The sequence below is a fragment of the Nomascus leucogenys genome, chromosome 2, assembly GCF_006542625.1.
Source record: "Nomascus leucogenys isolate Asia chromosome 2, Asia_NLE_v1, whole genome shotgun sequence".
NCBI lineage: Eukaryota > Metazoa > Chordata > Mammalia > Primates > Hylobatidae > Nomascus > Nomascus leucogenys.
In genome coordinates, this window is record NC_044382.1 from 142301860 (window position 1) to 142326882 (window position 25023).

Sequence of the window (25023 nt, forward strand, 5' to 3'; positions counted from 1 at the left end):
CAGTCTCAGATATGTCTTCATCAGCCATGTGAAAATGGACTAATGCAGTTATACACATATATTTGCAGAAGTGTTTGTATTGTTTATGGCACTGTTTGTATCTAGCACTGCAGGATCTGTCACAGGAACAAAAGACAAAGAGCCAAATGATCACCGATATGAACAGGTTAAATGCAAGCAGAGGGTGGAATACTATGGGGAAGATTCTTGTGTGCTAATATAGAGAGAGTTAAAAGAAGTATTGTTAAGGACAAAAAAATAAGATATACTATAGTTTATAGTATGAAAACTCTGCTAGTGAGATTAAGGATTGAGGGTGAAAGGGAGACTTTATTTTATTTTACTTTTACTTAATAGCCTTCTGTACTGTTTGGAGTACTTACTTTTTGAATTTTTCATTTTCTCTATGCATGTAATCAAGTATTACTGCATTAATAGGTTAAGAAAACACACTGGTTGCATTTTGACTACTCAGAAGAGAGACATTATAAATGTGTAACAGTGTAACTAGGGCCCATTAAGAAATCACAGTGCATAAACAATCTTTAGAAGCAATACAAGCTCAGAGAAATTTTAACTTGTTCTCTTTCTTGAGCTTAAAATTGTTCAACGAGCTCAAACCCAGACTGGCATTTTGACCATCAATTATCACTGTATATTTATAGATATGCTCTTTCCCAGCAGTTTCATAAGGTTAAAGCAAATGTATGTAATCATTCTATTATTTGCCAGAAGACAAAGTGCCATTGAGGCTTCTGTGATCAAAGGAAAATGGTTCCAAAGATAACTTTGGCACTGGCTGATATTAAAATGTCGAGACAATGAGCTTTTCAGATATAAATGTATATTTTTACTTTTAAATCTAGCCACATCAGGACCTACAAAATATAACCCTTTGTGTTTAAATAGAATTTTATTGATGCACCATCACAGGAGTGTATTATTGGAATTATGTTGTGTAGGAGTGATGGGTTTGTCTTGAGTTAGTCTTACACTGTCTGGTACAATTTGGAGCAATTCTAAGCCTTAAGAGATGCTTCCTCTGGTCACAAGTTTTCCGTTTTCGCTTAATCGATACTTAGACTTTAGATAGAAATTCAGAGTCACTTTGTCAGTAACACCTTCTCTGACCCCAACACCGGGTCAGGACCCTCGACTGAGCAATTTCAGCATGCTTTACAATTTTCCTTTGCTGTGCTTATCACACTGACTAGTTAAGATTTGTGTTTGACCTGACTTGCCTTTCTCACATGACTGTAAGCTCCAAGTCTACTTTGCTTATTATTATGAACACATTTCTTATCACAGTGGCTGAAATGTGGGAGGTCTCAAAAGATGATAGCCGTTGAATGAATGAATGTAGGACAATGCACCTCTGTCTGTGTGTGCACACGTGTGCACTCAGATGCATCCCCTCCAGAGTAACCTACAAAAAGAGGCTGGACTACTATAGGAAGAAGAAAGAGTCATGTCTTCCCTTCTCATGTGCAAAGAACTCAAAGATAATGATGTAGTCTGTCGGGGCCTGTTCTGAACCATCCTGATGCACTTGCCCAAGTCCAGCTGTGGTGCAATTTTTGAAATAATATCTCAGACTCTGGAAAACATGCTGCTACTGAACTATCGTGTCCACTAAGCTGTCCTGGTTGGGGGAGAAGATGGAGAAAGATAGTAGGATTACCTTAACCCCTGACAGTAGGAGTTGAATTTTTCTAAAGAGGAATGAGGGTTTAGACTGCTGGGCTTCAAAATCATGGTTTTTATCAAGGGGTATGTGACTAGTAAATAACAAAGATAATGAGAAATAGCAATGGGGGCCATTTTTGAAGACATCATGGGAAGAACTTGGTCTTTTTTCTTCTCCTGAACTCTGTAAACAATTACACTAAGATAGGGTTTTAAGTTTCATTTATACTGTAATTTCCTTTAGATTTCCCTTAACCACCAATAAAGTCTATCTCTCATAGTCAGTCTTTCTCCCAGTGGTGGACGGAGGAACTGGGGACAAGGCTGTAAAGTGATGGCACTGTGCTGACCTCAGAAAGATCCCTGATCCTGGAGCTCCAGGCTAACATGGGTCAAAGTTATCAGACACAGAGAGAGTTGTAAACAGATGACCTGAGTCCTGATGATGGTGGAGATGGTGGAGACGGTAAAGGTTAATCCTTGGGGATGACAAGAGAAAGTTAGTTAACGGGTGGCACCCAGATTTACAGGAATGAGTGGGATTTTATTTTATTTATTTATTTATTTATTTTTGAGATGGAGTTTCGCTCTTGTTGCCCAGGCCAGAGTGCAGTGGCGCGATCTCGGCTGACTGCAACCACCGCTTCCCGGGTTCAAGCGATTCTCCTGCCTCAGCCTCCCGAGTAGCTGGGATTACAGGCATGCATCACCACACCTGGATAATTTTTGGCATTCGTAGTAAACACAGGGTTTCTCCATGTTGGTCAGGCTGGTCTTGAACTCCCGACCTTAGGTGATCCACCTGCCTCAGCCTCCCAAAGTGCTGGGATACAGGCATAAGACACCACACCCGGCCATTTTTTTTTTCTTTTTTTGAGACAGTTTTGCTCTTGTTGCTCAGGCTAGAGTGCAATGGCACACTCTCAGCTCACCGCAACCTCCGCCTCCTGGGTTCAAGCAATTCTCCTGTCTCAGCCTCCCGAGTAGCTAGGATTACAGGCACCCACCACCACGCCCAGCTAGTTTTTGTATTTTCAGTAGAGACAGGATTTTACCATGTTGGCCAGGCTGGTCTCGAACTCCTGACCTCCGGTGATCCACCCGCCTCAGTCTCCCAACGTGTTGGAATTACAGGCGTGAGATTCCGTGCTCAGCCAAAAGGGATTTTTAAAAGGATATGTGGAATTATATGGTGAGAAAGAGGCTGCACTGAAAAGTTCTGATCAGGCTGTGTCCTTAGTAAAGAGTTTGAATTTCATTTTGCAACCAAAGTTGCATCTGTTGTTTCTGAACAGCTGTAAATTCTAATCAGTCGACGTTCAGAAAGATGATTCAAAAATCAGTATGTAGGGAGGGCAAGTCCAGTGCTGAAGTCATTAAAATATAAGAGTAAGAAAAGCTGCTGTCTAAAAAAGGGAGATTGTTATTTCCTATGTCCTGTTGTTATAGGTTGGTTGTTTTTAATTACTAAAAGAAAAATTTAAAAATTATCAACTTAGATAAGCTACCTGAGTTGGGGAGGTGTATCTCTCATGTATCTAGATTTTACCAAAGGATACCTGTTTGTGATGTTACAAAACAGAAAAATAGAAAAACAATCTGTACAAACTTTGGGTTGGTGTGTAACGAAGAGCCATGCATTTCATCCATTAGTCAACATCGAACTGCACAGTTGGGTCAACCCGTATCATGAAAAGAAATTATTATAGTTAAAGTATGAGGCTTTCTTATACCGCTGGAGGATGTGTGTGTGTGTGTGTGTGTGTGTGTGTGCATGTGCGTGCACGTGCACGTGTGTGTGTGACAGAGATCACATCTCCATCAAATTCATCTTTCCACTGGATTTAAAAAATCTAAATACTGTAGCAATGTTAATTTTATTATCAGACAGAACATCCTTTCCCAATAATTGCTCTGCAAGAATTAAATGCTAGATCAGCAAACTTCTAGAGTATTCTGTCGATTTGCTATTATGCAAGATTATGCAATTTCTGTTAAGTGGTTCCCAGAGGCTTACAAAACAGGTTAACTTAGTCCTGAATGTGGATTAATTTCTTTATGTTTCCCAGCCTCATTTAGCCTTTTTAGTGTATAACATGATGAGTTCACCTAATATTTTTATATGATTTAAATAACAAGAAAATTAACTTTCAGAAAATGCTAATGTATTTCATATATTTTAGGAGCTACAGCAATAGAGGTTTTGATATTGACATTTGCCATTTTTTGTTTTTACCTACAAATCTACTTTGATATGTGTGTGTATATGTATACACACATATATATATACACAAATATATAAACACACATACATATATAGGTATATATACATGTACATATTTGTATAATTGCTGATAACATGTAGGAAAGATTATTTCATGTTGCTATGGAAGAGTTTCTCCTGTGAATAAAGGATATTTGTTTAAGGAAATAAAAAACACTACAAATGTGGCAGGGGCATTCAGCTGGAGTATCCTGTTAAGCAATATGGGTGCTTTATTTGGGCCGTGCTTTCTCGGTATATGGTTCTTTAAGAATATGAGAATATAGCAACATCAGCTAGTCCAGGCGCAATGCTATTAACCTGAATGGTCAGAGCAGTTGCAGACTTGGGAGCAGTTAATCAACTAATGGATATTTCTGTAGAGAGAAACTATCTAGTGAGGACATATGAGTTGTACAACACAAGTGGTCAGCATCATGACTCCTCCACTCCAGAACAAAAATCCCTTTTTCTGTGTTACCTTGCTGCCTGTCTGCATCTACCTTTTCTCCTCCTGTGCCAATTCACTACCATTCGCCATCGACTTACTAAATATATTGTTTACAAAGTGACCAAATGTAACTATGGAATAGAGGGTGTTTATGAAGAAGAGAAACAATTTTATTTTAAAATATGTTTTACTCATATTCGTGATTCATAGTGAAGCAAGACTGGTTTTTAAAACATTATAATGCATTTTTCATTACTTATATTTTATAGTTTTATTTTAATATAAGAAACCATAATAAGTATAAATAATGACTGCAAATCTCACACCTAGATAAATTCAGGAATCTTCCTTTTTCTAGGTGGCATGACCTTAGACTTCCACCAACGAGGTAAAGGATATTATGAAACATTTTCAGAAGCCCTTTCTGAAATGGGAAAAATGGTGTTTCATTGTTGTTTCAATTTGTACAGTTTTTTTGGTGGAGGGGTCAGGGTCTCCCTCTGTCACCCAGGCTGGAGTACAGTGGCGTGATCATGACTCACTGCAGCCTCAACCTCCCAGAGTTCAAGCGATCCTTCCAGCTCAGCCTCCCAAGTAGCTGAGACTGCAGGCACATGCCACCATGCGGGTTAATTTTTTGTAGAGACGGGGTCTCACTTTGTTGCCCAGGCTGGTCTAGAACTCCTGGGCACAGGCCATCTTCCCACCTCGGCCTCCCAAATTGCTGGGATTACAGGTGTGAGCCACCGCGCCTGGCCTTAATTTCTATCAATTTAATTGATGTTCTCTATTCTTATTTATTGGCCGTGGCTAAAAATGCTTATTGTGTCTAATTTGTGCTTTTAAATATGTTTGTGGAATAGCTATATTTACATGCAACCCTCAAGATATGGGATAATTGTTTATATGTGTAACAAACTTTAACAGCTTATTCTTAAGAATAATGGGTAAAATCTGAGAAAACGAATTGTATCATTCCTATGTATTATTCATGAAAACATTTTTAGATTTCCTTACCGAGATGCAGAATAAAGCAGTAGTCTGTCAATCTGTTAGAAACTAGACCAGTGGTTTTCCAAGTGAGGTTCGCCAGACCAGCAGGATGAGATCAGCTGGGAACTTAAAATTTGAATTCTGGGGTCCTACCCAGCTACAGATCAGAATCTGGGGGTGAGACCCAGAAATCTGTGTTTTATTAAGCCCTCCAGCCAATTCGGATGTACCATGAAGTTTGACAACATTTGGAGTAAACCAACAATGAGGAACCTCATGTGAAACACTACTTGAGACTTTTTCTCACCCCCCACTGTATGTCAATGCGCACATTTTCTTTCTTTCCTTTTTTTTTTTTTTTTTGCATCCAAAATCATTTTAATAAGAGAGTAGGATCCAGGGTTAGTTTTTGTAGTCTCAGCTGGCCCATCGGCCTCTGGTGCGCTCGAACTTGCGGCCCTTGGAGTGGACGTAGGGTTTGGTGTGGCTTTGTGGGGTTCCCAGGGCCTTGTCAAAATGCCCGTACACCTTTCGGCCCTTGCGAGGACCGGAGAGCAGGACGGTGATGCAGCCCTTGGGGGAGTCCAAGGTCAGCTGGTCGAAAAGTGAGGATCTTGCCCCCTGCCCTGAGGACGCGGCTGCGGGCCAGGTTGGTCACACTTAGCACACACATCTTCAGTTTGGGCACCTCCTGAACCCGCACGTCATCTGTTATGGTCCCCACAGTCACGACCGTTTTGTTTTCCCGGCCAGGAAGCTTCATCTTCTGGATCATCTGGGAAAGGGACAGAGGTGGCTGGTTGGTGCGACTCATAAACAACCTCTTCAGCACAACCTGGTTGAATGTGGAGTTGGTTCGTCTGGCCAGAAACCTGTACAGCTTGACCAACAGCCTCAGGTACATATCCGGGCTCTCGGGCTCCTTGCGCCAAACCTTTCGGTCCTTGTCGTGGCGGATGTCAATTCCCATGATGGCATCTCCTGCTCGGCCAGGTACGGAAAGAGAGAACGGCCAATGTGCACATTTTCTATTAAGACTTCTTTCTCTCCTTCTCTCTCCCTTTCTTTTGCCCTCTCTCTTGCAGAAATTCCATCCATTTGTGTCTTTATTTTTTAATCTTGCCAAGATAATAGCTTCAGTAATGCATTGCTACATGTGGAGAATCTATTAACTTTTAAGATAAAAAGTTCATTTGCTAAATTCTCCCCATATGTTCAAACTCATAAAGTACTTGTTCTGATTGCTATGATACAAACAAGAAACATTACTCAATTGGGCATAATTTTAGGAATACTTCTGTGGTCCTGCATTAGCACCGACTTTTGAACATGCTTTATTAAATTCTAAAATCTTGCACACTACATGTCATTGTGGTAGTTACAGTGTATATCAAGATTTTTAGGTTAAAATCTTAAAGTAAAGCATATTTGTTCCTAAACGCAGTAAGAGGAATAAGAGCACTATTAATATTATTATGATTAAAATTGTTCATGTTAATATCTTCATATGCCTTATCTCATTCAATTATCATAATAATTCTATGAGGTGGGACCCACTGTTATTTTGTTTTGCTGAAATATTTGTAAGTCTGCTGAAATATATACTACAAATAGGACTGAAAAAAAAAACCACTCAAATTTAAAATTTATTAAATTGTTAACTGTTTAATTAAATTCTACTCATCACAACGGATTCCAAATAGACATTAGATAAACCTAAAGGCTTCTAGTGAAGTAAAATATTATTAAACAATTTTCATATTTCAATTTTATAAAATACCTATGTAATCTAACATTGTAGTATATAAAATTTTTAATAGGATTTTTATTTTAAAAGGTTTTAACATGTTTTTTTCTATTTTAATAATTATTTGGAAAGGTAATTTATGTCCTAAAAAATTGTAACTATGGTGTTGTGAATTTAGACATCTTCTAGGCTAGGGAGTTTTTGAACAACTCATAAAAGTTCTCTGTTTTTACTGCATCCCGTCCAGCTCATCATTTTTTCAATATTGAGGAGGTTATAAATTCATGGCTTCAAAGAATGGTACCACACTTAAAGTACAATAAATAAAAAAATGAAGCCCATTCTCCCCGAAATTAATTCACTGTGGTTCTATTAAAGGTGATCAGAACTCAAGAATCATGCAAGAACATACTGCCTACTTAAGTGTTACTTTAGGAACTACTTTTTTTTTTTTTTTTTTCTTTTTTGAGATAGTCTTACTCTGTCATCCGGGCTGAGTTCAGTGGCAGAATCTCAGCTCACTGCAACTTCTGCCTCCTAGGTTTAAGTGATCCATTTGCTTCAGGCTCCCAAAGTACTGGAATTACAGGTGCGAACCACTGCACCTGTCCTGAACTACTCTTTTAGAAGTAGAAGGAACTATATTTACTTTTGCTGTAGAGTCTCAGCTATTCAAAAAGCAATGTTAAAAAAATTGAAATCGCTCATTTTCTCATTTGCAAAAAAGTAACTACATGGGATCTTTAGTATAAATACACATTTAGTAAAAACAAATGAGAGATGATACTTCCCACCCAAACTGGATTTTTTGGAATTAAAAAATTGAGATGGTTTGCACAGAAATAAACTAAGACATCAAGGTTTCTATAACCCTTGAATAGAGAGAAGGGTTACAGAATAGAGAGAAAACCTAAGACATATTGAGAGGTGACAGTGTGCTGGCAGCCCTTCCAGCCCTCGCTCACTCTTGGCGCCTCCTCGGCCTTGGCGCCCACTCTGGCCATGCTTGAGGAGCCCTTCAACCCACCACTGCACTGTGGGAGCCCCTTTCTGGGCTGGCCAAGGCTGGAGCCAGCTCCCTCAGCTTGCAGGGAGGTGTGGAGGGAGAGGCGCGGGTGGAACCGGGGCTGCGTGTGGCGCTGGTGGACCAGCGCGAGTTCTGGGTGGGCGTGGGCTTGGTGGGCCCCGCACTCAGAGGGGCCAGCCGGCCCGCAAGCCCCAGGCAGTGAGGGGCTTAGCACCTGGGCCAGCAGCTGCTGCGTTTGATTTATCGCTGGGCCTTAGCTGCCTCCTGGTGGGGCAAGGCTTGGGACCTGCAGCCTGCCATGCCTGAGCCTCCCCCCTCCCCCTGTCCCCACCGGTGGTCTCCTGTGTGGCCTGAGCCTCCCCAACGAGTGCTGCCCCCGCTCCACAGTGCCCGGTCCCATCCACCGCCCTAGGACTGAGGAGTGCAGGCGCACGGCGCAGGACTGGCAGGCAGCTCCACCTACGCCCCAGTGCGGGATCCACTGGGTAAGCCAGCTGGGCTCCTGAGTCTAGTGGGGACTTGGAGAACCTTTATGTCTACCTAAGGGATTGTATATACACCAATCAGCACTCTCTATCTAGTTAATCTGGTGGGGACTTGGAGAATCTTTATGTCTAGCTAAGAGATTGTGAATGCACCAGTTGGCACTCTGTATCTAGCTCAAGGTTTGTAAATGCACCAATTGACACTCTGTATCTAGCTAATCTAGTAGGGACATGGAGAACTTTTGTGTCTGGTTCAGGGATTGTAAATGCACCAATCGGCACCCTGTCATAATGGACCAATCAGCTCTCTGTAAAACAGACCAATCAGCTCTCTGTAAAATGGACCAATCAGCAGGATGTGGGTGGGGCCAGATAAGAAAAGAAAAGCAGTCTGCACGAACCAGCAGTGGCAACCTGCTTAGGTCCCCTTCTGCGCTGTGGAAGCCTTGTATTTTAGCTCTTTGCAATAAATCTTGCTACTGCTCACTCTTTGGGTCCACATTGCCTTTATGAGTTGTAACACTCACCATGAAGGTCTGCAGCTTCACTCCTGAGCCAGCGAGACCACAAACCCACCAGAAGGAAGAAACTCCAAACACATCCGAACATCAGAAGGAACAAAGTCTGGACACGCGGCCTTTAAGAACTGTAACACTCACCGGGGCGGTCCATGGCTTCATTCTTAAAGTCAGTGAGACCAAGAACCCACCAATTCCGGACACAATATGATATCATCTTTTATGAGTAATTTCATCAATTTGTGTATGTAGTAGCACTCTAATGACAAAAAAGGAGATAGAATATAATGATTCCACAGAATAACTGGACATGATCCCATGATTCTAGACTGTTGAGACCTGACCTTCCTTGCAGAATCAATATGTACAGTTTTGTTCGTAAGGAATATATTCCATTACATTCAGAGAAGTATTACTTATAAAATGAAATTCTTTAGAAATGTCATGTGAGATAAAGCATGTGTGAAGTTAAGGGGCAGTTCAATTTGTAAATTTTTGCCTACTCAAAATTTACGCCAATCGTGGCTTTGGGGCATTCCCCACTGAGTTAACTGGTGAGAAGCAGAGGGCTGCCTACCAATATGGCTGCCAGAGGGCCACACCTCCTTCCTTGACTCTGGCAGTCAGCATGTCGGCATGCATCTAATATTTGGCTGACTGCTTATTCCACTGTCAGGCCTGGTGCTACTGAGCAAAGACGGGGACACCTAGGTCCACATTCTTGGCTCCTCAGAGCTGCCTTGAATTCTGTGCATTTTCTAACTTAAGTCCTTGGGAATCCCTTGGAGTTGACATTATCTTTCTACTATATTTCCGTATTGCTTATGGTCACAAGCATCAGTTTCTTTTGCTTATAACGAAGACCTCTTATTTAGAAAAATATTTTGCACATATTTCTTAAGGGTTTACTATAGTTTTAGTAATGTGCAGATGTTGCCATTTTATTTACTAAGAAAAATCATGGCTTATGCCTCCAAAAATTTACGATCTCCAGATGGAGGTGAATCAGTATGGAAAGTGCTACATATATCATAATAAAATAATGAGTGTTAATATGTATATTAAGAAACCAAAAGATAATACAGAATTTCAGGGCATCTCAACAAAGTACCAAAGAGTTTTTCACATATGGTGGCCCTGCTTTTACTGGGAAAATTTGCAAAACAATGGTGTATGTGCATTTGTGTGTACTTTTTTTTTTTTTTTAAATAAAGGTATATATAACTTTCTTGAAGCTACCCAATCCAGAATTAAAAACAAAACAAAACAAAAAAAGCATGAACTTCTGTCTCCAGGTAACAAATATAACTTGAAAAGAAACTTTAAGATTAGGATTCAATGACTAATTTCTGCAATAAAAATGAAATCCATCCATCTTTTCTCCTGCATTTTAATATCTGATAACAATTTTTCATTTTAAATACTAACTATTCAAGTCTTTTCAAGCTTCTAAAAGACTGGAAAGTTAATTTTCCAAACGTGCTGAAGAGCAATTGCAAAGATTAGTTTACATAATCTATGTTCCCGCTGGCAGAAGCATAACTTTCTACTTAATACAATGAAACAGGCATTTTTAAGGCATTTTTTTCCTTTATAAAATCTGAACTTAACACATACCCTGTGTGAATATAAAATAAAAACAATTGTTTGTTTCTGCAAATTTCATCTGAAGTAGAAGTTTTAACTGCCAACTTTGAATCCAGGTTCAATAGTGAAACATGGTTACATGGTCACAAATATTAAGATTTCTGGCATTTAAAACTTTCAAAGAAACAATAATTTCATAGTCCTTTAGGGAGCTGAGTAGAAGGAGTAATATAGGAACTTTTTGGATTTGGTAATGTTTAATCTATAAGTTTGGAACTATGTCATGTCTTCTCCAAAATAACAAATCTTATTCCTTAATAGGAATAAGAAAACATTTTTGATTTTGAAAATGATATCTAGGAATAGATAAAGTGGATACAGAAGTGTTCAGGTATTTTAAAAGTACTATTTTTTCATAATGTAAAAATTTGCAGAATTGGAGGTTGAGAAAACTCAAATGCAAAACTGTTGGCCCCTGCAAATCATCTAGAATTGCTACCTGGGTGAAACTTGTTTGCATTCCCCACCAATGTAGAGACTAAGTCGCTGTGAAGAAATGAATGGGTGTTTTGAACAGGAGATGGGCGACTTAAAAAAAAATATCTCCCCATTGATTAGGGCAGCCTTGCTGTGGAAAGAAGTGGTACTGAGGTGAACCTTAGAACATCCTGAAATATTAGGTACCTGGTCAGCAAAGCAAGTTTTGTGAGTTCCAAAATACGCGGTCTCTCAGTATTTGGCATAGACAATGGATGACCATGAATTATCTAATAACAGCATATCCTTCATATGGGCAATGCCAGAGATTCTCTGCTTTTATCCCTAACCTTGCCAAGGTTGAGTCATGTTCAGAATCCAGTCTGAATTTCCAGTTAAAAATGTTGCATTGATCAACCTGATTTATCTCTTTTCAAAACCCCACTGCAATAATAGAAATGGAATTTTATCATTATAAAGACACATGAGCATGTATGTTCCCTGCAACACTACTCACAGTAGCAAAAGCATGGAGTCAACCTAAATGCCAATCAATGATAGACTGAATAAAGAAAATGTGGTACATATACACCATGGAATACTATGCAGCCGTAAAACAAGAATGAGATCATGTCCTTTGCATGGATATGGATGGAGCTGGAGGCCATTATCCTTAGCAAACTAACTTAGGAAAAGAAAACCAAATACTGCATGTTCTCACTTACAAGTGGGAGCTAAATGATGAGAACTCATGGACACATACAGAGAACAACACACACTGGGGCCTTTGGGAGGGTGGAGGGTGGGAGGAGGGACAGGATCAGGAAAAATAACTATTGGGTGCTAGGCTTAATACCTGGGTGATGAAATAATCTGTACAACAAACCCCCATGACAAAGTTTACCTATGTAACAAACTTTCACATGTACCCCTGAACTTAAAATAAGTTAAATTAAAAAAAGAGATACAGTGGAAAAAAAAATAGTGGAAACTGGTGTTGGGGAGGGGTATTGGGGATAGAGAGTATATGGGAACTCGGTACTTCCTGTTCAATTTTTGTGTAAACAAAAACCTCTCTAAGAAATAAAGTCTACTAATTTAAAATAAAAACACAACCAAATCAAACCATCAACTAACATGGAAAAAGAAAAGAATTCTGAGAGTCCATCACTGAATAAAGATATTGACAGCTTTATTGGGAATCAGAAGGTGACTGAGGAATGGTGACTAATTTAAAAACAGTAACTAGGCTGGGTGCAGTGGCTCACGCCTATAATCCTAGCACTCTGGGAGGCCGAGGTGGGCGGATCACCTGAGGTCAAGAGTTCAAGACCAGCCTGGCCATGGTGAAACCCCGTCTCTACTAAAAATACAAAAAATTAGCTGGGCATGGTGGTGCATGCCTGTAATCCTAGCTACTTGGGAGGCTGAGGCAGGAGAATCGCTTGAACCCGGGAGGCAGAGGTTGCAGTGAGCCAAGATCACACCGTTGCACTCCAGCCTGGGGCAACAAGAGCGAAACTCCCTCTCAAAAAACAAAACAAAACCAAAACCAAAAAAACCAGAGTAACTAAACCCAGAACCTTATGTGGGTGAGTAGTCAAATCATTAATCTCAGAGGAATCTTTAGAATATCAGTGCTTAGGGATTTCCAGTACTCCTGGAGGTAGGGGTCAAACACTGAGCTGAAAAGAGAAAAATTGGCTGAAATTCTGTTGACTGACCACTGATACCAAAGGAAATTCTCCTCCATTTCACACGTACAGGTATGCAGGGGATGGGAGGTTTAGTCTATGGAGCTAGCTAAAGGCAGTTCCTGAGTTCCATCTACCTTGCTTTCCAGGATGTCCTATCTTTGTGAAGCAGGATTTTCAGTGGTTGACGTGATTTAAATGGGGAAAAAAAAAGTGCTAAATGGAAATCAATGTGGAATAGGAAACGAGGGTGTTGGTGTCTAATCAGATTTTAAACTGTGAGAAGTTGTGCAGTGCCCAGAAGGCACACATTTCCCTTTAGTAAGTAATCGCAGTCATTTAAATATGAACTTGGTTGTTTTGTTTGTTTTTACAATTATGTTTGGTATTTACTCAAATGGCTACTAAGTTGTTGGGGATATAAACACATAATACATTCTTTGGTACCAACTTACTTATAAAAAGGGATTGTTTGATATTTCTTTTGCCTTGGGCACAATGAAAATAATCATACGGGTACCAATGGGGCTGTGAACTGAGAAAGTTGGAGCCTCTCTCGTCTAAGCCAATTAAGGCGATGCCATTCTTTTGTGTAATATCCTCACTGCCACGGCCTGCCTTGGAGTTGGGAGCCACTGCAGGATTCAGTGTTGGTCAATGAGATGCAGGAGAAATTGTATTGGATACCTTCTTAGAAAGTTATTTTTCTTCCTAATAAGAACAGTCTAGAGGAGATGAAAGGATTTTGCCACCCTGGCCAGCCCCTGCTTCGTGCTTTTGAAGGTGGTCCTGTTGCCTGGAGCTGAGTTAGCCATCAGGCGATGCTATTTGACAACTGTAAGAATAAAAGGCAAAATACTGAGGACAGCAGGGAAGAACAGTAACCATCTACCTCCAGAATCCTTGTGAGATAAAAATAGAGCCTCTGCTTGTTTAAATCACTGTTGTTGGGCTTTATTACTATGTGTCTGTGACATTTCTAATTAATGTAAAAAAATGTAAACGCTGACAATTCTTGACTTGATCGGAAATATGAAACAGCAAGTTTATATGAGTAGTTTGAGAGACGCTGGGGAATGGTGTGGGCACACAAAGTTAATGTCTGTCAGAGTCAAAAGCAAATAAATAATGTACAAAAGTGATACATCATTTAAAAAAATATAGAAGTAAATGCCAGGGGACAGATTGAGAGTGACAGCTGAGAGAATCAAAACAGGAGAGGTAGGGGTGATAATAAGAATAGCTAACATTTATTTTGCACTTACCATATTCTAGGCATTGTGCACATTATTTTATACATATTTGTTAATTTGATTTTCACAACAACCCTAAGAGGTAGGGTTATCTCCAACCTACAGATGAAGAAAGTAGTTATTTCTACTTTAGAGATGAAGAAAATGGCATAAAAATATATCAAATGACTTGACCTCAGTTATCCAATTAATAAATAGAGGGATGGGGGATGTGGGAGAGTGCCATTGTGCATTGTAAACTTTTCGATGAAATTTCACTTTTAAAATAAGTACCTTTATTAATGTAATGAATATTAAAATTATGTAAAATGTTCCAGCTACTAAAGATTTTTTAACTTTTATTTTTTGAAGAAATTAAGTGTTGTTGAATTAATATCCCTGAATTGTTATGTTGCAATATTATGTTCTTGAAATTTAATAGTGAGAACGTTGAGTCTGAAGAGACTAACAATGCTTTAAGTTGACTTTTGATAGCAGGTAACATTTCTGGAAGTGGACTTTGTGTTGGCCGGAACTCCTTTTTGTAAACGTTATCCAGAAATGTGAGGCACCTTGAAAGAGAAACACAGGTGGGGGTTTTGGCAAATCTTGCATTTACACATGACTTAGGTAATTGTTTCCATTTAATTGTGCACCACCTATCCAAATAGAGTGAATTAATTTTAAATTAAAGTCTGATCAGATAAAACTGGGAACAATGTAAAATAAATTAACTTCATTTTAACTTTTACCCCAGAGAAACTAATGTTATTTCCTAAAAGATCATTTTTTCATAATTTTCTTCAAAAGTAATCAAAAACATTATACACTCATAAACTTTTATTTATCTCATAGAACCTTGGATTTGAATGAGGCTTAAGGATTGTGTAGTGTAAGTTAGATGAGGTCTACAAATATCTCTATAAACTTCCCCCAAATAAATAAAAAATACCTGTTATATCTAATAATAAAGAAATCAAACCTCTGAGGTCATTTGCAGGCTATCCAATTATGTGTTAGAGACTCTTACTTATATTGGAATTACCTTTGAGAATTAAGAATCTTGATTAATAGTGTTTGAAATGACAAATATTTATTGAACTGATATATAATTATATGAAAAGCAACATGGCTTTGCTCTTTATTTTTTTTTTTTTTTTTTTTAGACGGAGTCTTGCTCTGTCGCCCAGGCTGGAGTGCAGTGGTGCGATCTTGGCTCACTGCAAGCTCCGCCTCCCGGGTTCACGCCATTCCCTGCCTCAGCCTCTCCGAGTAGCTGGGACTACAGGCCCCGCCACCACGCCGGCTAATTTTTTGTATTTTTAGTAGAGACGGGGTTTCACCGTGGTCTCGATCTCCTGACCTCGTGATCCGCCCGCCTCAGCCTCCCAAAGTGCTGGGATTACAAGCGTGAGCCACCGCGCCCGGCCGGCTTTGCTCTTTCACATTAGAGTTTATCATAAATCAAAGTGGCTTCTTCGTACAGTTAGTTACACACAAAAAACTTCTCTCTTGGGGAGATGGAGAAAGGGCACCAAATACTCTATTTTTGTTTCTGTTATTGGGAGAATAAAATACATAATTTAATTCTGCTGTTATGGGAATCTAAATCTCCATAATTTGTTTTGTCTACGGTGACAAACTTCACCTTCAACCATTTGAAAATTTTGATGAGTAAGCATCCTCTATAACTATCAGTATCTTCCAACTCAGGAGCACTTTTTACCCCTACTTCATGTGTAATGTACTGCATAATTCATGGTAGGTTTTTAAAAAATATAAAATATTTTTTAAAATGATGAAGCTATCATGTCATGACTTTCATTCTTGAATATGTTCCTTGCTTTCCCTGAATATATGCAATGTGATTATTTACATTTTTCCAATCCAAGAGAAGACAAAACGGGAGAGGAGACGAATTTTAAAAGTTATACATAGTACAAAAACCGTATATTAGACTTCTCAAAAGAGATATTTTTGCACAGGAAAGAGTCATCCATTTTACATGAACATAGATTTTTAAAAGTCATTATGTCTGATGGTTGGAATGAAAATTTAAGAGTAGAAGGAAAGACAACACTGACTATAAAAAAGATTTTCTAGATTCACATTTATTTAACAGTAGAATTATTCTTATCAAATGTATTCCAATGGCATTTTACTACTGTAAATAATGTATATATAACTCTTGTTATATGTATTGTATGTGACTCTTGTTAAATGACTCAGTACATACAAATATATTTGCATGTGGGGCTTTATTGAACAGGAATTATGTTTATTTTCTTCCAGAAACAGCTCTTATTTGGAGACAGAGATTAAAATAGATAATGGTAAAAATGAGTCAATATGTAAAAAATACATTTCGTTAGAATTTTCACTGGATCACCTTTAAGTTACCTCGTTCGACTGTTTATAACTTTATAAAAGATGAAGTAAGCAAAAATCTTCAGCTACTCTGGTGTGGAGATTTACTTTTCATGCATATGTATCAACAGTTTCAAAAAAAGGAGTCATTCCAAGCTTATTGAAGCAAAGCTTTCCTAATTATAGGTCATTTATGTAGTTTATTATAGGTGTTCTTCCACAGTTTAGAGGGTATTAAATGTAGTCTTCATGCATATCTATTGAGAAAACTTCCTAAATGTTTGGCTTACAAACACAGTGGATCTTAATCAGTATTTCAGGATATGGGATTTTAATAGTGTGAACATTTTAAATCTCAAAATCTCTTTCTTTAATATTAGGGTCTGAAATACCTCCTTCACAAACTAATATTAAATATTTGAATATATTACATTTATGTGAACATATGAAATAGTGAAAAATAAGCATGGTCATCCAAGGTGACAACATCATGAATTGCTATTCTAACCCCCAGGGTCAAGGTGAATGATGGGTTAATGCTTCAAGTCTGTGTCTGCAACCATGCATACATTATCCCTCAAGTTTAGTTCAGGACTCAAAGCATCTTAAATTTACCATGGATGAGAGAATGAGAGGAAGGAAGAAAATGGAGGGATGAAAGGAGAAAATAAGAAAGGAAGAAACAAAAGAAAAACAGAAGGAAGTGGGAGGGAGGGAAAGAAGAAAAGAAGGCAGAAAGGCAGGAAAAAAATAATATGAGCCCAACATGTATCAAAAATTTAGTTTTTACTATATATAATAGAGGTATAGTCAAAAATATAAAATAATATATCTTTTTTTGTTTTTGTTTTTGTTTTTTGTTTTTGTGATGGAGTCTCTCTCTGTCACCCAGACTGGAGTGCAGTGGCACAATCTCGGCTCACTGCAACCTCCACCTCCTGGTTTTAAGCAATTCGCCTTTCTCAGCCCCCCAAGTAGCTGGGTCTACAGGCATATGCCACCATGCCTGGTTAATTTTTGTATTATTAGTAGAGATGGGGTTTCACCATATTGGTCAGTCTGGTCTCGAACTCCTGACCTCAGGTGATCTACCCACGTTGGCCTCCCAAAGTGTTGGGATTACAGGCATGAGACACCACACCTGGCCCATTGTCTTTTTTTTTTCAAATGAAGTAAACCTAAAGAATCTTAGTATGTTTTATTTTTATATATAACCTGTTTAACAATGTTTAAGCCATTCCATTGTGACTGTGGCTTGAATAGCTCATGTTGAATAGATCATCTGTTTTCCCTGGCTTTAAAATAATGTTATGCAGTTATCTACTTGGCATTTTACTAACCCAATAGAATACAATTATTATGCAACCAAATATACAAAAATATAACCAAAAAAAAGTACTGGTAAGCTAAAATAGCAGTAGAGTTCATTCCCTATCACCTTCTTTCTCTCTGTATCCCTTTCTTTTATTTACTGTCTTCCTAACAAAGTAAGGCAATAAGAAGTAATAGTACATGTGTGTAAAATGGTGTGCGTTGTCAGTAGTTTTTCCTCATTTTATTTCTACAGTAACTATGTGCGATAGGAATTTTATAGATAGTGAAACAATGATTCATATAAGGTCCTTAATGAGAGTAGATACATGATCAGTATGCAAACGTGAATTGTTTTTCTATGTGCCATCACAAACAATTAGAAGACATAAAGATGTATATGTGTATATGCATCTTTTAAATATATCATTTACAATTAAAATCATAATGGACCTAAAAATAGATCTTGCAAAAATGTTCAAGCCCTGTACATGAAAATTTTAAAAACTTTGCTGAGACACATTAAACACAATTTTAATAAGTGGAGACACTTATTTTCTGAGGATGTCTATTCTCCCTAAATTTATTTATAGACTCAAGACATCTCCAGTACAAATCTGACAGGAGTTTTTCCTAAAACTTTACAAACTGATTCTAAAATTTATGTGGAAGTTTAATGGTCCTAGAAGGTAAGGCATATCTGATCAAGGGGATGGATAATGATGGGAAACTTGTCTTATTTAGAGACCAAGATTTTAAAAATGATTATAATGAATATCATGTGCTGTCAGTACAGGGGTTTTTAAATTGACCAACAGAATAACAAAGTCCAAAGGTGGTGATATAAAATTATGAATAGAAATATCAGCTGGCATTTTTCCTAAGAGATAGCATATATGTTTAATAAGTAAACATTTGAAGAAAAAGTCACTAGTCATCAGAAACATGTAGAATGACCTAGTATGTTTTACTCATTCAATTAGTAGAAAGTAAAACTAGGGAAAATATACAGTGTTTGAGAGGTTATGGATCAATTAAATTTATTATTCATTACTGGCAACAATTTATATTGGCATAGCCATGTTGAAAGCTAGTTTTACGTTAGCTTATAAATTTGAACACTTACACACCCAGCGATTCTATCTTTAGTTATATATGTATTAAAAATGTTATACCTTGCACCAGGAGACATATTTTATGAATAATACCTCAAAAGGATAGACAACAAAAGCAGAAAAACCCCAAAAGAGAATGGGATTATATCAAACTAAAAAGCTTCTGTGCAGCAAAGAAAACATTCAACGGAGTAAAGAGACCATTTCTTGAATGGGAGAAAACATTTGCAAACTATTAGTTTGAAAGCGGATTAATATTCAGAATATACAAGGAACTCAAACACCTCAACAGCAAAAAACAATCTGATAAAAAAATGAGCAAATGATCTTAACAGACATTTCTCAAAAGAAGACATACAAATGAAAATAAATAAATTAATTAATAAAGCTCAACATCACTAATCATCAGGGAAATGCAAATCAAAACCACAATGAGGTATCATCTCACCCCAGTTAGGATGGCTATTATAAAAAAGACCAGGCCAGGCAGGGTGGCTCATGCCTGTAATCCTAGCACTTTGGGAGGCCAAGGCGGGTGGATCACCTGAGTTCAGGAGTTCGAGACCAGCCTGACCAATATGATGAAACCCTTTCTCTACTAAAAATGCAAAACATTAGCCAGGCATGGTGGGAGGTGCCTGTAATCCCAGCTAATCAGGAGGCTGAGGCAGGAGAATCGTTTGAACTAGGGAGGTGGAGGTTTCAGTGAACTGAGATTGCGCCACTGCACTCCAGCCTGGTCAACAGAGCGAGACTGCATCTCGAAAACAAAACAAAACAAAACAAAACAACCAAACCAAAAGAAATTCATATGCTGGTGAGGATGTGGAGAAAAGAAAACTCTTATACACTGTTGGAAGGAATGTAAACTAGTATATCTACTATAGAGAATAGTATGGAGGTTCTTCAAAAAACTGCAAATAGAACTAACATGTGATCCAGCAATTCCACTACTGGGCATTTATCCAAAGGAAAGGAAATCAGTATATTGAACAGACATCTGTACCCCATGTTTATTGCACCACTGATCATAATACCAAGATATGGAATGAACTCAGGTGTCTGCTATAGTTTAGATATTTATTCCCCCAAACCTCATGTTGAAAATTGATCCTCAGTATTGGAGATAGGGCCTAATGGGAGGTATTTGGGTCATGGGTGTGGATTCCTCTTAAATTACTTTGGTGCCATCCTCACGGTAATGAGTGAGTTCTCAGGTTCTCACTCTAGTAGGTCCTGCAAGAGCTGGTTGTTAAAAAGAGCCTGGTGCCTTCCCCCTCCCTGTCTTGCTTCTTCTCTTGCCATGTGATCTCTGCACATGCAAGGTCCCCTTCCCCTTCTGCCATGAGTGGCAGCAGCCTGAAGCCCTCACCAGAAGCAGTTGCTGGCAGCCTGCTTCATGTATAGCCAACAGAATCATGAACCAAATAAGCCTCTTTTCTTAATAAATTACCTGGATTCAAGTATTCCTTTATAACAACACAAATGGGTTATGATACTGTCCAACAGAAGATGAATAGATAATAGAAATGTGGCATATATGAACAATGGAGTACTATTCAGTCATAAAAATGAATGAAATCCTGCCATAGCAAAATGGATGGAACTGGAGAGTGTTACATTAAATGAAATAAGCCAAGAACAGAAAGTTAAGCACCACATGTTGTCGCTCATATGTGGAAGCTAAAAAAAGTTGATCTCATAAAAGTAAAAAGTAGAACAGAGGACACTAGAGGCTGGGAAGGGTATGAGGAGGAAGGGTACACTGGGAAACAGGACATTTGTTAAAGGACATAAAATTACAGCTAAATAGGAGGAATAAGTTATAGTGTTCTATACCACTGTAGGATGACTCTAGTTAATAGTAATGTATTGTTTCAAATAGCTGGAAGGAGGATATTTGAACACGAAGACATGAGAAATGTTTGAGATGATAGGTATTAATTATACTGATCTGATCTGATCTTTATATAGTATACACATAAAGACATCACTATGTACCTCATAAATGTATACCATTATTTTATGTCAATTTAAAAGTAAAATAAATACATAAAAAAGAAGGCAATTTATAGCAGCAATGTTTGTATTTATAAAAAATCCAGAGATGGCCTAATTAACTTTAAACAAATTATAGTATGTTCACAAAATAGATGGCCATGAAAATGAATGAACTACACTACTGATACGGTTTGGATATTCGTCCTCAACCAAATCTCATGTTGAATTGTAATCCCCAGTGCTGGGGGCGGGTCTGGTGGGAGGTGTTTGGATCATGGGGGTGGATCCTTCATGGCTTGGTGCTGTTGTTGTGATAGTGAATTCTCGCAAGAGCTGTTCTTTTTTTTTATATATATACTTTAAGTTCTAGGGTACATGTGCACAACGTGTAGGTTTGTTACATATGTATACATGTGCCATGTTGGTGTGCTGCACCCATTAACTCATCACTTACATTAGGTATATCTCCTAATGCTATTCTCTTCCAATCCCACCCCACAACAGGCTCCGGTGTGTGATGTTCCCCTTCCTGTGTCCAAGTGTTTTCATTGTTCAATTCCCACCTATGAGTGAGAACAGGCAGTGTTTGGTTTTTTGTCCTTGCAACAGTTTGCTCAGAATGATGGTTTCCAGCTTCATCCATGTCCCTACAAAGGACACGAACTCATCATTTTTTTATGGCTGCATAGTATTCCATGGTGTATATGTGCCACATTTTCTTAATCCAGTCTATCGTTGTTGGACACTTGGCCTGGTTCCAAGTCTTTGCTATTGTGAATAGTGCCACAATAAACATACATGTGCATGTGTCTTTATAGCAGCACGATTTATAATCCTTTGGGTATATACCCATTAATGGGATGGCCGGGTCAAATGTTATTTCTAGTTCTAGATCCTTGAGGAATCGCCACACTGACTTCCACAATGGTTGAACTAGTTTACAGTCCCACCAACAGTGTAAAAGTGTTTCTGTTTCTCCACATCCTCTCCAGCACCTGTTGTTTCCTGACTTTTGAATGATGGCCATTCTAACTGGTGTGAGATGGTATCTCATTGTGGTTTTGATTTGCATTTCTCTGATGGCCAGTGGCAATGAGCATTTTTTCATGTGTCTGTTGGCTGCATAAATGTCTTCTTTTGAGAAGTGTCTGTTCATATACTTTGCCCACTTTTTGATGGGGTTGTTTGTTTTTTTCTTGTAAGTTTGTTTGAGTTCTTTATAGATTCTGGATATTAGCCCTTTGTCAGATGAGTAGATTGCAAAAATTTTCGCCCATTCTGTAGGTTGTCTGTTCACTGTGATGGTAGTTTCTTTTGCTGTGCAGAAGCTCTTTAGTTTAATTAGATCCCATTTGTCAATTTTGGCTTTTGTTGCCATTGCTTTTGGTGTTTTAGACATGAAGTCCTTATCCATGCCTATGTCCTGAATGGTATTGCCTAGGTTTTCTTCTAGGGTTTTTATGGTTTTAGGTCTAACATTTAAGTCTTTAATCCATCTTGAATTAGTTTTTGTATAAGGTGTAAGGAAGGGATCCAGTTTCAGCTTTCTACATATGGCTAGCCAGTTTTCCCAGCACCATTTATTAAATAGGGAATCCTTTCCCCATTTCTTGTTTTTGTCAGGCTTGTCAAAGATCAGATAGTTGTAGATGTGTGGTATAATTTCTGAGGGCTCTGTTCTGTTCCATTGGTCTATATCTCTGTTGTGGTACCAGTACCATGCTGTTTGGGTTACTGTAGCCTTGTAGTGTAGTTTGAAGTCAGGTAGCAGATGTCTCCAGCTTTTTTCTTTAGGCTTAGGATTGTATTGGCAATGTGGGCTCTTTTTTGGTTTCATATGAACTTTAAGGTAGTTTTTTTCCAATTCTGTGAAGAAAGTCATTGGCAGCTTGATGGGGATGGCATTGAATCTATCAATTACCTTGGGCAGTATGGCCATTTTCATGATATTGATTTTTGCTATCCATGAGCATGGAATGTTCTTCCATTTGTTTGTGTCCTCTTTTATTTTATCGAGCAGTGGTTTGTAGTTCTCCTTGAAGAGGTCCTTCCCATCCCTTGTAAGTTGGATTCCTAGGTATTTTATTCTCTTTGAAGCAATTGTGAATGGGAGTTCACTCAATGTTTGGCTCTATGTTATTGATATATAAGAATGCTTGTGATTTTTGCACATTGATTTCGTATGCTGAGAGTTTGCTGAAGTTGCTTATCAGCTTAAGGAGATTTTGGGCTGAGACAATGGGGTTTTCTAAATATACAATCATGTCATCTGCAAACAGGGACAGTTTGACTTCCTCTTTTCCTAATTGAATACCCTTTATTTCCTTCTCCTGCCTGATTGCCCTGGCCAGAACTTCCAGCACTATGTTGAATAGGAGTGGTGAGAGAGGACATTCCTGTCTTGTGCCAGTTTTCAAAAGGAATGCTTCCAGTTTTTGCTCATTCAGTATGATATTGGCTGTGGGTTTGTCATAATTAGCTCTTATCATTTTGAGATATGTCCCATAAATACCTAATTTATTGAGAGTTTTTAGCATGAAGGGTTGTTGAATTTTTTCAAAGGCCTTTTCTGCATCTATTGAGATAATCATGTGATTTTTGTCTTTGGTTCTGTTTATATGCTGGATTATGTTTATTGATTTGCGTATGTTGAACCAGCCTTGCATCCCAGGGATGAAGCCCACTTGATCATGGTGGGTAAGCTTTTTGATGTGCTGCTGGATTTGGTTTGCCAGTATTTTATTGAAGATTTTTGCATCGATGTTCATCAGGGATATTGGTCTAAAATTCTCTTTTTTTGTTGTGTCTCTGTCAGGCTTTGGCATCAGGATGATGCTGGCCTCATAAAATGAGTTAGGGAGGATTCTCTCTTTTTCTGTTGATTGGAATAGTTTCAGAAGGAATGGTACCAGCTCCTCCTTGTACCTCTGGTAGAATTTGGCTGTGAATCCATCTGGTCCTGGACTTTTTTTGGTGGGTAGGCTATTAATTATTGCCTCAATTTCAGAGCCTGTTATTGGTCTATTACAGGATTCAAGTTCTTCCTGGTTTAGTCTTGGGAGGGTGTATGTGTCCAGGAATTTATCCATTTCTTCTAGATTTTCTAGTTTATTCGTGTAGAGGTGTTTATAGTATTCTCTGATGGTAGTTTGTATTTCTGTGGGATTGGTGGTGATATCCCCTTTATCATTTTTTATTGTGTCTATTTGATTTTATTGTGTCTTTTCTTCTTTATTAGTCTTGCTAGCGATCTATCAATTTTGTTGATCTTTTCAAAAAACCAGCTCCTGGATTCACTGATTTCTTGAAGGGTTTTTTTGTGTCTCTATTTCCTTCAGTTCTGCTCTGATCTTAGTTATTCCTTGCCTTCTGCTAGCTTTTGAATGTGTTTGCTCTTGTTTCTCTAGTGCTTTTAATTGTGATGTTAGGGTGTCAATTTTAGATCTCTCCTGCTTTCTCTTGTGGGCATTTAGTGCTATAAATTTCCCTCTACACACTCCTTTAAATGTGTCCTAGAGATTCTGGTGTGTTGTGTCTTTGTTCTCATTGGTTTCAAAGAACATCTTCATTTCTGCCTTCATTTTGTTTTGTACCCAGTAGTCATTCAGGAGCAGGTTGTTCAGTTTCCATGTAGTTGAGTGGTTTTGAGTGAGTTTCTTAATCCTGAGTTCTAGTTTGATTGCACTGTGGTCTGAGAGACAGTTTGTTATAATTTCTGTTCTTTTACATTTGCTGAGGAGTTCTTTACTTCCAACTGTGGTCAATTTTGGAATAAGTGTGCTGCTGATAAGAATGTATGTTCTGTTGATTTGGGGTGGAGAGTTCTGTAAATGTCTATTAGGTCCGCTTGGTGCAGAGCTGAGTTCAATTCCTGGATATCCTTGTTAACTTTGTCTCGTTGATCTGTCTAATGTTGACAGTGCGGTGTTAAAGTCTCCCATTATTATTGTGTGGGAGTCTAAGTCCCTTTGTAGGTCTCTAAGGACTTGCTATATGAATCTGGGTGCTCTTGTATTGGGTGCGTGTATATTTAGGATAGTTAGCTATTCTTGTTGAATTGATCCCTTTA

The 25023-nt window shown here is 38.3% G+C and overlaps 1 protein-coding gene and 1 pseudogene across 1 annotated transcript in view; one reads left to right on the top strand and one right to left on the bottom strand.

Moving 5' to 3' along the window:
• Positions 1–5795: 5795 nt before the first annotated feature.
• LOC100607308 lies at positions 5796–6363 on the bottom strand (annotated as a pseudogene).
• Positions 6248–25023, top strand: part of CNTNAP4 (contactin associated protein like 4) — a 334483-nt gene continuing 315707 nt past the window's right edge. Inside the window, exon 1 of the mRNA XM_030819122.1 lies at positions 6248–6291. The gene's annotated coding sequence lies outside the window, so the exon portion shown is untranslated. The remainder of the gene's footprint in view (positions 6292–25023) is intronic.